This window comes from Harpia harpyja, chromosome 16, assembly GCF_026419915.1.
Source record: "Harpia harpyja isolate bHarHar1 chromosome 16, bHarHar1 primary haplotype, whole genome shotgun sequence".
NCBI lineage: Eukaryota > Metazoa > Chordata > Aves > Accipitriformes > Accipitridae > Harpia > Harpia harpyja.
In genome coordinates, this window is record NC_068955.1 from 21,978,549 (window position 1) to 21,990,813 (window position 12,265).

A 12,265-nucleotide genomic window follows, 5' to 3' on the forward strand; every position below is an offset into this window, starting at 1 on the left:
GTTCTGTTTTGAAGAAACCAGACACTCCTGCAGAATTTTTGAGAGAGAATTTGTGAGTAATCCCACTTAGTACCTCTGTTTTCAATGTGGAGCTAACAAATAATGTAATGATTCTATGTATTCCATAGTTTTTAGAAGGGTTTACACAGACTAAGTGTACACCTGAGAGTGCATGCAGTCTACATGTACATCTAATTAGCAACTCAGGGTGAAGTAGGGATATTTTTTGGTACAACTTTGTGCTGTGCCAGTACTGGGATATGCACTCAGCTGTGTCAGTGGTGTGCTCAAAGTGGTTTAATTCCTGGTAGAACTGAGATTGAAATTGTGTACCTGGTTGCCACCTGGAGTACCCACTTGAAATGTGGATGTGGGGTTCTGCAGCAGTTAGCTCTCATGCATGGTGTGCACTCAGGCATGCAGCATTCAGTCTACACTCATTGCTAGTAATGACACAACGTGGACACTTTGTCCTGCAATTGTGGCAGATTGCAACAAAATGAACTCTGATCCTTCCCTTTTTGGATACCTCAGTCAGTTATGTGGATGCACCTTATGTGATATTTAAGTCCCTTGATGGCCATTACTGGCTACTCTAAAACACTCCATGGCTAATAAGAGAGGTGTTAATGTAGCAGAGTCCAAGATCAAGGGAGGATAAGCAGCATAAACAAGTAGCCATTTTCTAAACATTATCCTCATAAGCTTTTGAATTTAGTTCAATAAGCTTGTTAATGAAGACAGTAGCTTACAGCACTTTAGAATTAAGTAATATGAAAAATCAAATTGAATCAATTAAAAGCCTGCGGTAAACGCAATAAGCTACTGTAGAGTTAATATAGTTTTGAGGAAAAGTGACTACATTCAACATGCCTAAGATGAAATGGCGAGGAAAATTTCAGTTCTAATGTTCTTTTCAAAGTTTCAAATATGGTCAGAGCTAGTTGTTTAGATATTTAGTAGGAGATAGTAGAGGTCTGTCCTCTGTTATTCTGAGTGACATTTGTGTAATGGATATGTCAAAGTAAAGATGAAATGGTAATTAGAGGAAGAGAGAAAGGAAAAGAGAGAAGGAGCAGGCCAAGCAGGTGCCAATAGCACAAAGAAACACATAAAAACCTAGTAAATGCACAACATGGCTGTTGCAACTATGCTCTGCTACTTCAGGGCTAAAAATATGTTGGGAATTAATATTCTTGTTCCTAAAAAACTGTATAAGGATTATTTTTTGTACCACTTGCTTATTTAAAAGAAGGAATTCTGACAATGATAGGTGAAAATGCACAATAAAAGCTCACATTTAGTGAAAATACTTCTACTGATTTCTTCTTGCTTCTGGAAAAGGGACAGTTAGATATCACTCTGAGGGAAGTAAGAGTCCTTAGCTCTAATAGTGTGAGATAAATGACATGCAAAGTGTTGTACACCCTCAAAAGCTTTACTTCCCATCACCTTCGCTGCAGATGGTAGAAAGGTTCTTTTTCCCAGCAGGGTTACTTCCAGCCAGCAAAGAGAATGAGACACACCCCCACCTGCCTTTTAAAAAAAAAAAAAAAAAATCAGTGGAGCTAGGTAAACATTAGGGAGTTTACCACTTCAAACCTGTAACCATACACAGACAGTCATTATCAACAGAAACCCTCCTTCCTTTAACATACTCCATCTGCAGACCAGCCCTTAAACCTCTGTTGGCCTCTGCCTCTTTCTCCAGTTATCTACCATAACCCCCTTCTTTCTTTTTTCTGTTTGGCTTTTTATCTTCCTCTTGTCATTCCAAGATTTATTCCAGCTGCCATTTTCTCTCCTTTTTTTCTTACAAATCTTCCTCTAATCTTCATCTCTCACATCTTCTGTTTTTCTTTTTCCTTCTCATATATGGATTTGCTTATAAGGATTTTTCACTAGCTTTATCACCATAAAAACCTGCTGTGATTGTAGCTGGTACACACTAGTATCTGTCTCCCCATGTTATCTTTGATACTGCTGTGTGATAATCAAGGCTAGATGTTGAGATTTAAGAGATCATTGTGCCTCATGACAGGCTACTAAACTGCTGTTTCAGGAAGGACTGACACATGCTTCTGTTTCTACACATGGTTGTCAAAGCTGTGGGACACTGGTAGGTATTCAGATGAGAACGACTGGAGGAATCAAGCCCTTCCCATTAAGTATATTGGGATGGTTTCAGAGTCATCCTCCCTATTTTAAGGAAGGAAAAGAAATCTATTTCCAAGTGTTTTTTAAAAATCTTTACTCTTAAGATAATTGTAGCAGTTTATCCGTTCAGGGAGGTTCAAAGAGAGGATCTGTGAAATGTGTTCTTAGGATTCAAAATAATTACATGGTAAAACTTTTGGTATCTCTATGTTGTGGCATCCTGGGACAGGTCTGCAAACTTCACTGTATTCATTCATTAATTACGTTGTGATCTATCACTCTTATCAAAAGAAACAGGATGAGGACATGTCTGTTAACTAAACAAAAGCACAGTATCAGACAAAACAGTTCCCTGAGAAGAAATGCATTTGGCAATCCAAAGGATAGCATGGAATTCATAGTAAACAGAGCACACATTTCTCAGCAATAAATTAGCCTAAATGTACATAGGCAATTCACATTTCACTTTGTAAGTGTTATTGTAGCTGTGCAAACTATTATGCAGAAAAAGACAACACTATCTTGCTGCAGACTGAACTAAATAAAGCATTTACTTTGGCTGCTTCTAAAAAAATGTTGCTAGATTTCCCCAATGCATTTTCAGAGTTTATTTCTAGAAGGTGGTTTGGTTTTTTTGTTTGTTTGTTTATTTTTACTGATTAATGTTAGTACTGGGATTGGAGATGGTACTTTATTGTCACAGAAAAATACCTTGAGCACCTTGTAGTCCGGGGGCTGCACTGATGAATTAGTTTAGGAGTCTTGGGATCTTTTTAATCATTCATCTGCTGTTTGGCTTCAGTAAGTCTCTTCTGTTTTCTACATTGAGCCTGGTTTTGCTAATTAGGGAGAGTGAGGACTGTCTTCTGTGAGGTGTTAATGTATTACTTCTACAGGGCAATGCTTATCTTGGTTGTGACCTTAGTGCAATAAAATAAACAATAATCAATTAATCAGTCCATTTACCAGTTAACTAAAGTAGAAGATCACCAACTAATGCTATTTTTTCTAGTCATTATCCTGCCGTAAAACTTGGCAGATGATCATTGTTCTGACTAGTTAGATGCTCAAGGTATAGTAAGGCTGATAAGCACTTAAGTCTAAGTTAGAGCTTTGACTTGCACATTGTTGGACCATCCTGGCTTCTGTTGTTTAAAAGTTTCTCATTCTAATGGCTATGACATATATAATGTAGACACTTGAATGTATCTTCACCTTAAAATAAACGTGCAGAGAAGGAAAATGTGGAGACCAGATAAGGAAATGTTATTTTACAATTTGTGACTTAAGACAGGAAGACCACAGTCCTTAGCTAGTGTAGTAATTGAGTAAAAATGTTGAGAAAATAGTCTAATATTGTGTCTTTTCATGCTGCATCTCTGTAAAAATATCATCATTATTATAGTAATCATAAAAATAAATGCAGTGTTGTCACTGTTTAGTAGCTTTACTATCTGCAAGAACTAGGCAATACCACAAATCTAATCTGAGGTAAAATTCTTTGCACAGTGAATACAAGCATTTCCATTAAGGCTGAAGATGGGCTACTGTGAACTCCGTTTTAAAATATAGATTACAGCTTATGCTAAATTCTTTTGCTTTTACACTTTTTGTTTTCCATTTCTTAGAACCTGACAGATGTGCATCAGGGCAGAATGCCCTGTGAAACTTCCTGCTTTGAGAATTCTTGATGGAGTTGTTCCAGTTCTGCCTGTGCAGTTTCAAATACATGTATTTTCTAGCTGATTTTAAGACCAGATCACAAAGAGCTAAGCCAAGTGCAGTAGAAAGCAAATTTAGGACTACGTCCTACCCAGCTGGTGACTGGATATCCAGCTGTACAAAAGAAAGTGAGATATACTTTCTTAAAGACTTAGGTCGTAGTTCTAATATATTTATCAGTATGTGATTTCTGTATTTGGTAGACTCTGCAAGAATACATTAGGATGTAGGGATGTCCTTGGAACATGCACAGCAGCTGGCCAGGAGGGTTGATTGGTATAAGTGGCCTCGGTTTGAATCCACTGAGGACTAGCTCCATGAATGACTGACATGGAGTTCAAGGTAAACGTATCCCAAAATGTAGAAGGCAAAGAATATAAGAAACCTGTGATAGGCATCCCCCACCAGTGCCCACCTTCTTCCATTCTAATTTTGGAAGAAAGATTGAATATGCATTCTTTCTTTTGGGCCAGCATTGAGTTATGAAGATAAAGGAAAGCATAGAGAGCACACTGGCAGTAAAACTGAATGGAATGTACCATTTTTTTCATTATAGTATGATGATGGTAGAGGCTGGAAAACAATACTGAAAATAAGGGCATGCAAAAGCAATTTTTAGGTGGCAGAGATCTACTTCATGCCAGAGTTTTAACTAACCGATGCTGTGTATCCTGTGCAGTCAGTGCTGGTTAGTATGTGTTGCAAAGCTCTTTAGGAAGGTACTGCCTCCCACTATTAGGTAAAATACTATTCTTCTCAACTTAGGAAAGCTCAGCTGTATGTTCAAGTAAGTGTTGGAGCTTCCAGCTGTTCCTCTGATTCCATTATAGTATCATACATATAATTTTTCAGCTATCTATGAAATTCTATGTAAGACCTGGATCTGCTATGCATTCTGAATGCATTTGCATGTTAAAATACAGCAGGGGAAATTGTGGTGACACAGCAAGCAAGAAAAATTTAAGTAACCTAACTTGGCATGAAAATAGTAAGACCTGATATATCTTTAAATACAGTGATTTATATCTCTAATAGCATTATTTGATAAAAAACTACCCTAACACAATAGTTTCAAACTTTTTTGGTGTACATACCTCCGAACATTTTTCAGTGATGGTCTGGGTCCTAATTAGGTAACTTGTATTGGCATAGGCTTGTTTCCTTTGGTAGTATGTCTTGTAGACATGAAAAGTAGTCCATGGATCCTCAAATGTCTTCAGACTATAGGTTTTCCACCTATTTGTTGGTATTTTATAAAAGCATTTGGAAAATAAATTTGTAATTAGATTTAAGGATGAGTTTTTCTTGGTGTTTCCCTTCAGTGATTGTTACTATTATCTCTGATCATGCTAGGTGGAAGCAAGCCTGGACCTAACCTTCATGATCATGAAGGTTCTCACTTTCATGAGTGGGAAAACAGTTGTTGTGTCTATAGTCTAGACAACTAGAACAACTATTTCTTGTTAAAGAGAAGTGAAATCCATGAAAGAGTGATCACACTTTTGTCTATTTAGGGCAATATGATAAACAATTAGTTTGATATGCCCTCCAACACCCTCAGGTGCCTTTTCACAACCTCCTGCTGGAGGGCTGAGTGCCTGTGATGGAAGTTCTGACTGAGCATCTATATGCCGGAAGAAGGTGAATCTCAGCTCTTACTCTTTTCTTCCTGCTGTGAGGCAGAAGTTGTAGTTTAGGCAGGCAAAATTGGCTTCCACTTGCAATTTTTTTTCTATCTGTGCAAAGACTATGATTCAGGATAGAACAGTGAAAAATTGTGCCCTTCTCCCTGTTCCCCTTCTTCCCTTACAACTGGCAGGCAAGATTTCACATGTGTGTGTTAGCAACTGCCTTTTTCTGAACAGGAGGTTAGCATGATGGACCATAGATTCTCAGAACTGTGAATTGCACAGTTATCTTCATTTTTTATCTTTCAAAATATTGCAACCAGGTAATATTTAAGGATTCTCAAGTATTTCCTCAGTACTGATGCACTTTGAATTATTAAAATATTCTTGAGCTGCAATGGATTCACTGTGTTCCTAGAGAAGGCACAGCTGAGTTTTTCTCTTTGATGTTCAGCGAAGCAACATTTATCTGTGTTTTAAAAGATGGCAAAACAGAGCTGGTGCTCCAAATGCTCAGAGCCTTTTGTTTTATTTCCCTACCTATTTATTACTACGAACTGCATTGGGAAGAGAGGAAGAATAAGAATCCCATCTTTATACCAGTTGTGCTGGCTCTTAGCAAAGCAAAGGAAAACAGCAGAACTTCAAACGAAGCAAAACGTTCTCTAGCTCAAGGATGCATGGGCAGTCTTACTCTCTCTGAACCTCTGAACTGTGCTCTTACAGCTTCTCTGTGCCTCTATTTCTGTAATGATTTTAATTGGCAGATACTAATACTTTCCTGCCCACAGGAGGAATATGAAGATTATTCAATGTTTCTAAAAAGCTTTGAAGATGAACAAAGTTGCCCCTGCAGAGCTGTCTGTGGTTTCATTAGGGAAGGTGCAGCAGGGCTGAAAAACTTACTGGTTTATTTTGCTGGCAGTTAGAATAATTTTTTCTGCTCACTGGAGGAAAAGTTGTTTTTCTTCACTATTTGATAGGCTGGATTGTCCTGTGAGGCTTGAACCAAACCAGGAGGTGTGTGATGCGTGAGCTGTGGTATACAGCAGGTCTGCCAGACAAACTGCATGTTCTCTGAAGAACCAGTCCTGGCTCCCTACATGACCCATTCATTCCTGGCCTGTAACATCAGCAAATTAGGACATTTCTGTCCTAGTCTGTGCAATGGGAAGATGAAGTTAAGGCTCTAATCTTTTCCCTTTCCTGACCACTGGTCTTTTCTTGGGGGAAAGTTAAGTAGCAGTTCATATCTAACCATTCCTGTAGTCATGCACAAACTCCATGTGTTTGTCAAAAAAAAAAAAAAAAAAAGTGTTCTGCTTTTTTCCATCAAGAGATAGACCAGGTTATAATCGGAGCCAAAGTGATTTGCAAATATCTATCACCTCTTAGTAATGGAGAAAATTACCACCCAAGTGAAATATTGAGTCGCTAGAATTCCTGCTGTTGGCTGTGCTAGACAACCTTGTACTTGCTCATTCTTTCTTTTGTTTATAAAACTCTTGTATGATCATCACTAAGCCAGAATCAGATCCTATATTACCTCAGCCAAACTAGCCATGCTGGTTGGATTGGTGGCTACTTGGAAGTACTTATCATAATTGCTCCAAGAGATACAAATGTTGCTTGTTTTATATTTCAGGTAGTTGAAGTTTATTACTTGGGTTGATGGAAGTGAAGAGTATGAAGTATCAGTGCAGAAGAATATAGTACAGAAAAATATGCTAGCACATAAAGGTTTCAAGCAGCTGTTAGTTTATGGATATGAAAAGAGGCAGCATAGTTATCAAGAAGACTACTTCAAGGATAACGCTGAAGGCAGTTCCGATTCATACAATCACAGAATCATTTAGGTTGGAAAAGACCTTTAAAATCATCGAGTCCAACCGTTAACCTCACACTCCCAAGTCCACCACTAAACCATGTCCCTAAGTGCCACATCTACACATCTCTTAAATTCCTCCAGGGATGGAGACTCAACCACTTCCCTGGGCAGCATGTTCCAATGCCTGACAACCCTTTTAGTAAAGAAATTTTTCCTAATATCCAATCTAAACCTCCCCTGCAGCAACTTGAGGCCATTTCCTCTCCTATTACTTGTTACATGGGAAAAGAGACCAACCCTCACCTCACTACAACCTCCTTTCAGGTAGCTGTAGAGAGCGATAAGGTCTCCCCTCAGCCTCCTTTTCTCCAGGCTAAAACAACGCCAGTTCCCTCAGCCGCTCCTCATAAGACTTGTGCTCCAGGCCCCTCACCAGCTTTGTTGTCCTTCTCTGGACATGCTCCCGCACCTCAATGTCTTTCCTGTAGTGGGGGGCCCAAAACTGAACACAGTATTTGAGGTACAGCCTCATCTGTGCCAAGGACAGGGGGACAATTGCTTCCCTAGTCCTGCTGGCCACACTATTTCTGATACAAGCCAGGATGCTGTTGGCCTTCTTGGCCACCTGGGCACACTGCTGGCTCATACTTAGCTGGCTGTCCACCCACAGCCCCAGGTCTTTTTCCACCAGGCAGCTTTCCAGCCACTCTTCCCCAAGCCTGTAGCATTGCATGGAATTGTTGAGACCAAGTGCAGGACCCAGCACTTGGCCTTGTTGAACCTCATACAGTTGGCCTTGGCCCATCGATCCAGCCTGTCCAGATCCCTCTGTAGAACCCTCCTACCCTCCAGCAGATCAACACTCCGTCCCAACTTGGTGTCATCAGCAAACTTGCTGAGGGTGCACTTGATCCCCTTGTCCAGATCATTGATAAAGAACTTAATAATAATAAACATAATAATAATAATGATAAACGGAACTGGCCCCAATACTGAGCTCTGGGAACACCACTTGTGACTGGTTGCCAACTGGATTTAACTACATTCACCACCACTCTTTGGGCCCAGCTATCCAGGCAGTTTTTTACCCAGTGAAGAGATTGAGGGCAAACTTCTGGTTAACATTTTGTACTCATAGCTACCAACAGGCAGCAAAGTGCCAGTGTTAGTGTTAGAGACAGCATAGTAAACCTTTTTCAATGGCAGTAGCTTGTTTTGTCCAAGAAAGAGGCTTTGGTGAAGAATGAAGCCACAGACCTGCTCAAGAGGTGAATATCACTGTGCATCTGGCAAAAGTTTTGTATCACTTCTACCTATAAGGACAATCTTGTATTTCTCAGGCTCATCTGCCTCCACTATGGGCTACTGTACTTAATGCTAAAGGACTGACAGCGACAACGGTGATTATTCCATTTCTTTTGAGCCTTTTTGTGTGGAAAGTAGAACAAATAAATTCTTGTTGTGTGTTTTTTTCATGTTTCTGCATTCAGTTACAGTATACATCTTAATTTAGAAACTCAGTATTCAAGAGACACCAGCTTTTAACACAGCTATCTGCAGAACTGCAACGTTGCAATAAAACAATGGGTAGCATTTATTCTACACTACAGTGTTTTTACTCAGCAAAGTATCAGAACCTTCTTGCTCAGAGTAACATCATGTTTTGGAGTTTGAGTAATGTTACCACATAAAAACATGCATTAAGAATCAGTTAGCTTACAACTAGGGAATAAAGTAGAGATCCATTAGTATATTAACTCATTGGCAGTAATAACAAATAATTATTCATTATTGCAATCTTTTCTTGACATTTCTGCTGCTGAAATTTTTAGTGGAACTACAAAATGTTCTTAGATATATTAGCAATCTATTGATGGATCTTCAGTTGGTATCAAGGTCTTAGAGCAAACTGCTCTTCTGAATTGCTGCCTAGTTAATCGGTGATTAATGAATGCTACCATTTTGTATATGAATTTGGAAGCCTCTGTTCTTGGCATTGTTGAAGTATGTAAATGTCTTTCTCAGATAAAACATGACAGACAACACCTAAAATACAAGTGCTTTGTTCTGCTACCTGTCAGATCAAGGATAAAGGTCTGGATTCTTAAAGCTATGAATTTAATTGGGAGAGGAGATGAACTGGCAATTACTCTGTACTCAGTTCTTTTTGTGACATCCTCCTGAGTCATTTTGCATAATGAAGGGCAAAACCAGTAGGTGAGATATATGGATGTCATTGTCCAAAAAAATAGTGTATTTGTAAATAAAGACCTGCAGGCTGTTTAAAGTAAACATTTTTAAAAAGCAAGTACACCTTTTAAAAAAAAAAAAAAAAAAGACAAATGACCTTATCAGGTGCTGTACCACAGGTATGGCTGGATATCTAAAACTCCAGAAGTATTGGTTTAAAAAATCCAATTACAATTAATGTGTGAAATCCTGGGTGGTGATAAATGCTGGCAAGGTCCTCTGAAATTAATGGGAATTGTGGGTACTTAACACTTCCTAGAATTTGACCCAGAGTCTGTAGGAACAGCCTCTTTTAACTGTTGGTAATTAAATGGTTATTCTTGCAATGGAACTGCAAGCTGCGCTAACCATAGTGCTGCAATTGTTACCTTGCAATTAATTCTTCTTCAGGGCTTTCAGAAGTAGCTCTTGAAACTGACAGCTGCAGCCTGCAACATATCAAGTGCTTTATATAGCTACTTTAATGAAAACTCAGATGAGTGTAAGGTCAGTCTCTCTACAGTATGTTCTAATTACATTTCCACTTTCCTTTAAAAAGCAGATCACATCTAGCCCAAAGACAGAAGCCTATTGTACCAGACGTAATAGAATAGGTGTTGTTTTGTACTTCTCATCTCTGAAAGATAATGACGTGGAAAATTCATTTTCTTCTACTCTTTAGTAATCTTCCATCTGTTACTGTATTTGCGTGTGCAACTGGATGCAAAAGCTAATCACAAACCCCTGATTTAAAAGAGTATTTTGTTAGCTCCAATGTCAACATGAGCTTATGCAGACGAGGTTGTTGAAGCAGAAATGTTGCAAAGCAGTGTGGAACATTGCTCAACTGTATATGCAAGACTGGATTATTAATATCACAGCATCCATGTAAAGGAGTTGCTACAAATTTCCAGGACATTTTCATAGCTTATTGTCCACTTTATTATGTTCTAGGTGAGTCCTAGGAAAGCTGTCTTTACACTTGGAGCAGAACGTCAATATTTCTATCTCATGGAATTTAATCTGAACTCAAGGAAGAATTTGGCCCAGTGGATTTCTAATATTCTTTTCTGAGATGAGCAATTTGGAGACAGTATTTTTGTCACTTCTGGAGTAGCATATATTCTAACCCACAAAAGAACAAAACCTGCTTTTCTAATTTTGGAGGAGGGGGTGGAAGCATGGAGATGATATCCAGAGCAGGATATCACAGTTTTGCTGGTGGATCCTGGCGTACCAGAGCAAAAACCAGGTGTGTACCAGACGTTTGGCTTAGTAACATATGCATGGCCAGACATCAATATATGGGGGTGGAGGGAACAAATCTGTGTAAAGTCTTGATTCCTTTAAAGTGCCCATAATTTCAGAAGGGCAGAATTTCGCTATAATATTTTCAAAGAAATTGAAATTACTTGAAGGGGAAATGACAGCTGTAGAGGAAACAGTCAATCCCTCCATTCTTTTATATGTAAAATGTACTTGATGCTCTTACTCATTTACTGCTACATTGTGTCTCAATAGGACCAAAGGTAGTGATTTCTCTCTTGAGCTGTTGGTCAGAAAGGCAAACCCAAGTGAACTTTCAAGAACGATCTTAAAATCAGCAATGTTACCATGAAGGTACAACAGATGCACCGTGACTGGACATTTGCTTATAACGGATGCAGAACATAAGCAAACTCTACAACAGCAGGCTGAAATGCAGAGTTGAGTTGACTGGCAAGCACACTGAGACAAGAAATCAAAGGCTGTTCTTCAGGAAAAGAACAATTAATGCTTCCATATACTGACATGAGTGTACTCTTTGCTTGTCCATTCTGACCTAGGAGCCTTAAGATACTGTATTCTAAGCAGTTAATAAATACTGTCTTTCCTGAAAAGGCTATCCTGTGTCACTGTAAAATGTCTCCTACTGCATCTGAGTTGTGAGAAGGCTAATTCTCAGTGGAGATCCATCCTCTAAGTGAAAGAAGCCAAAGTAAGAAGTAGGGTATATGCAAGGAATCCAGTCATAATTGATCAAAAAAGTTTTGCAAAAAGTAAAAGGAGTGATGATGAGTTGCTTTAAGCTCAGGGGGGTGAGATTGCTGTATTGCTCCTTGAGGCCAGCCAATTGCAGAAGCTGCAACAGCAAAATACTAGTTTAATGAGTTTTGTGAACAACTGATGCTCTGGAAGGCAGTGATTTTTTTTTTTTTTTAATTTCCTTTTACTTTGTGTAAACATAGTGTCATTCAGGAAGCCTAATTGAAGCATGTGAATAGTTCCATTGAAAGTAATAAGATTAATCATGCTGCAAGCCAACCACATGGTTAAGTATCTTGAACAGTGACTCCAGCATCTAGAACAACATTGGCTCAGGCTTCCTTGTGGCCCTTTTGTTTTGCTGTAGTACCTCCAGTGGGAAAAATATGCACAGTAAATTACTAATCTGATAAATCTTTTTGCTTCCCATGAATGCTGTCCTTAAGTCCCCTAAACATCAAAACTTTGTTAGCCTTTTTGATTTTATTTTTCTGTACATCCATCTCCTTCATTATTTTATCCATATTTTTAAATAGATTCCAAAGCTTATAGGAGTGTTTTATAGATAAATCATTAGTTATTTATAGGTAACAGTAAAAAATGGTGTAAAATATATATGTATATCAGAATACAGAAGATATAAGTAAAATGAATATGTTCCTATCTTTTAGTTGGG

At 38.6% G+C, this 12,265-nt stretch overlaps 1 long non-coding RNA gene across 2 annotated transcripts in view; it reads left to right on the forward strand.

The window, feature by feature from the left end:
* The window catches only part of LOC128153137 (uncharacterized), a 49,443-nt gene extending 37,999 nt beyond the window's left edge, over positions 1-11,444 (forward strand). For both annotated transcript variants that reach the window (XR_008238847.1, XR_008238848.1), the window contains 2 exons: positions 10,519-10,816; positions 11,086-11,444. This is a non-coding gene — a long non-coding RNA (uncharacterized LOC128153137). The remainder of the gene's footprint in view (positions 1-10,518; positions 10,817-11,085) is intronic.
* The last annotated feature ends 821 nt before the right edge of the window (positions 11,445-12,265 follow it).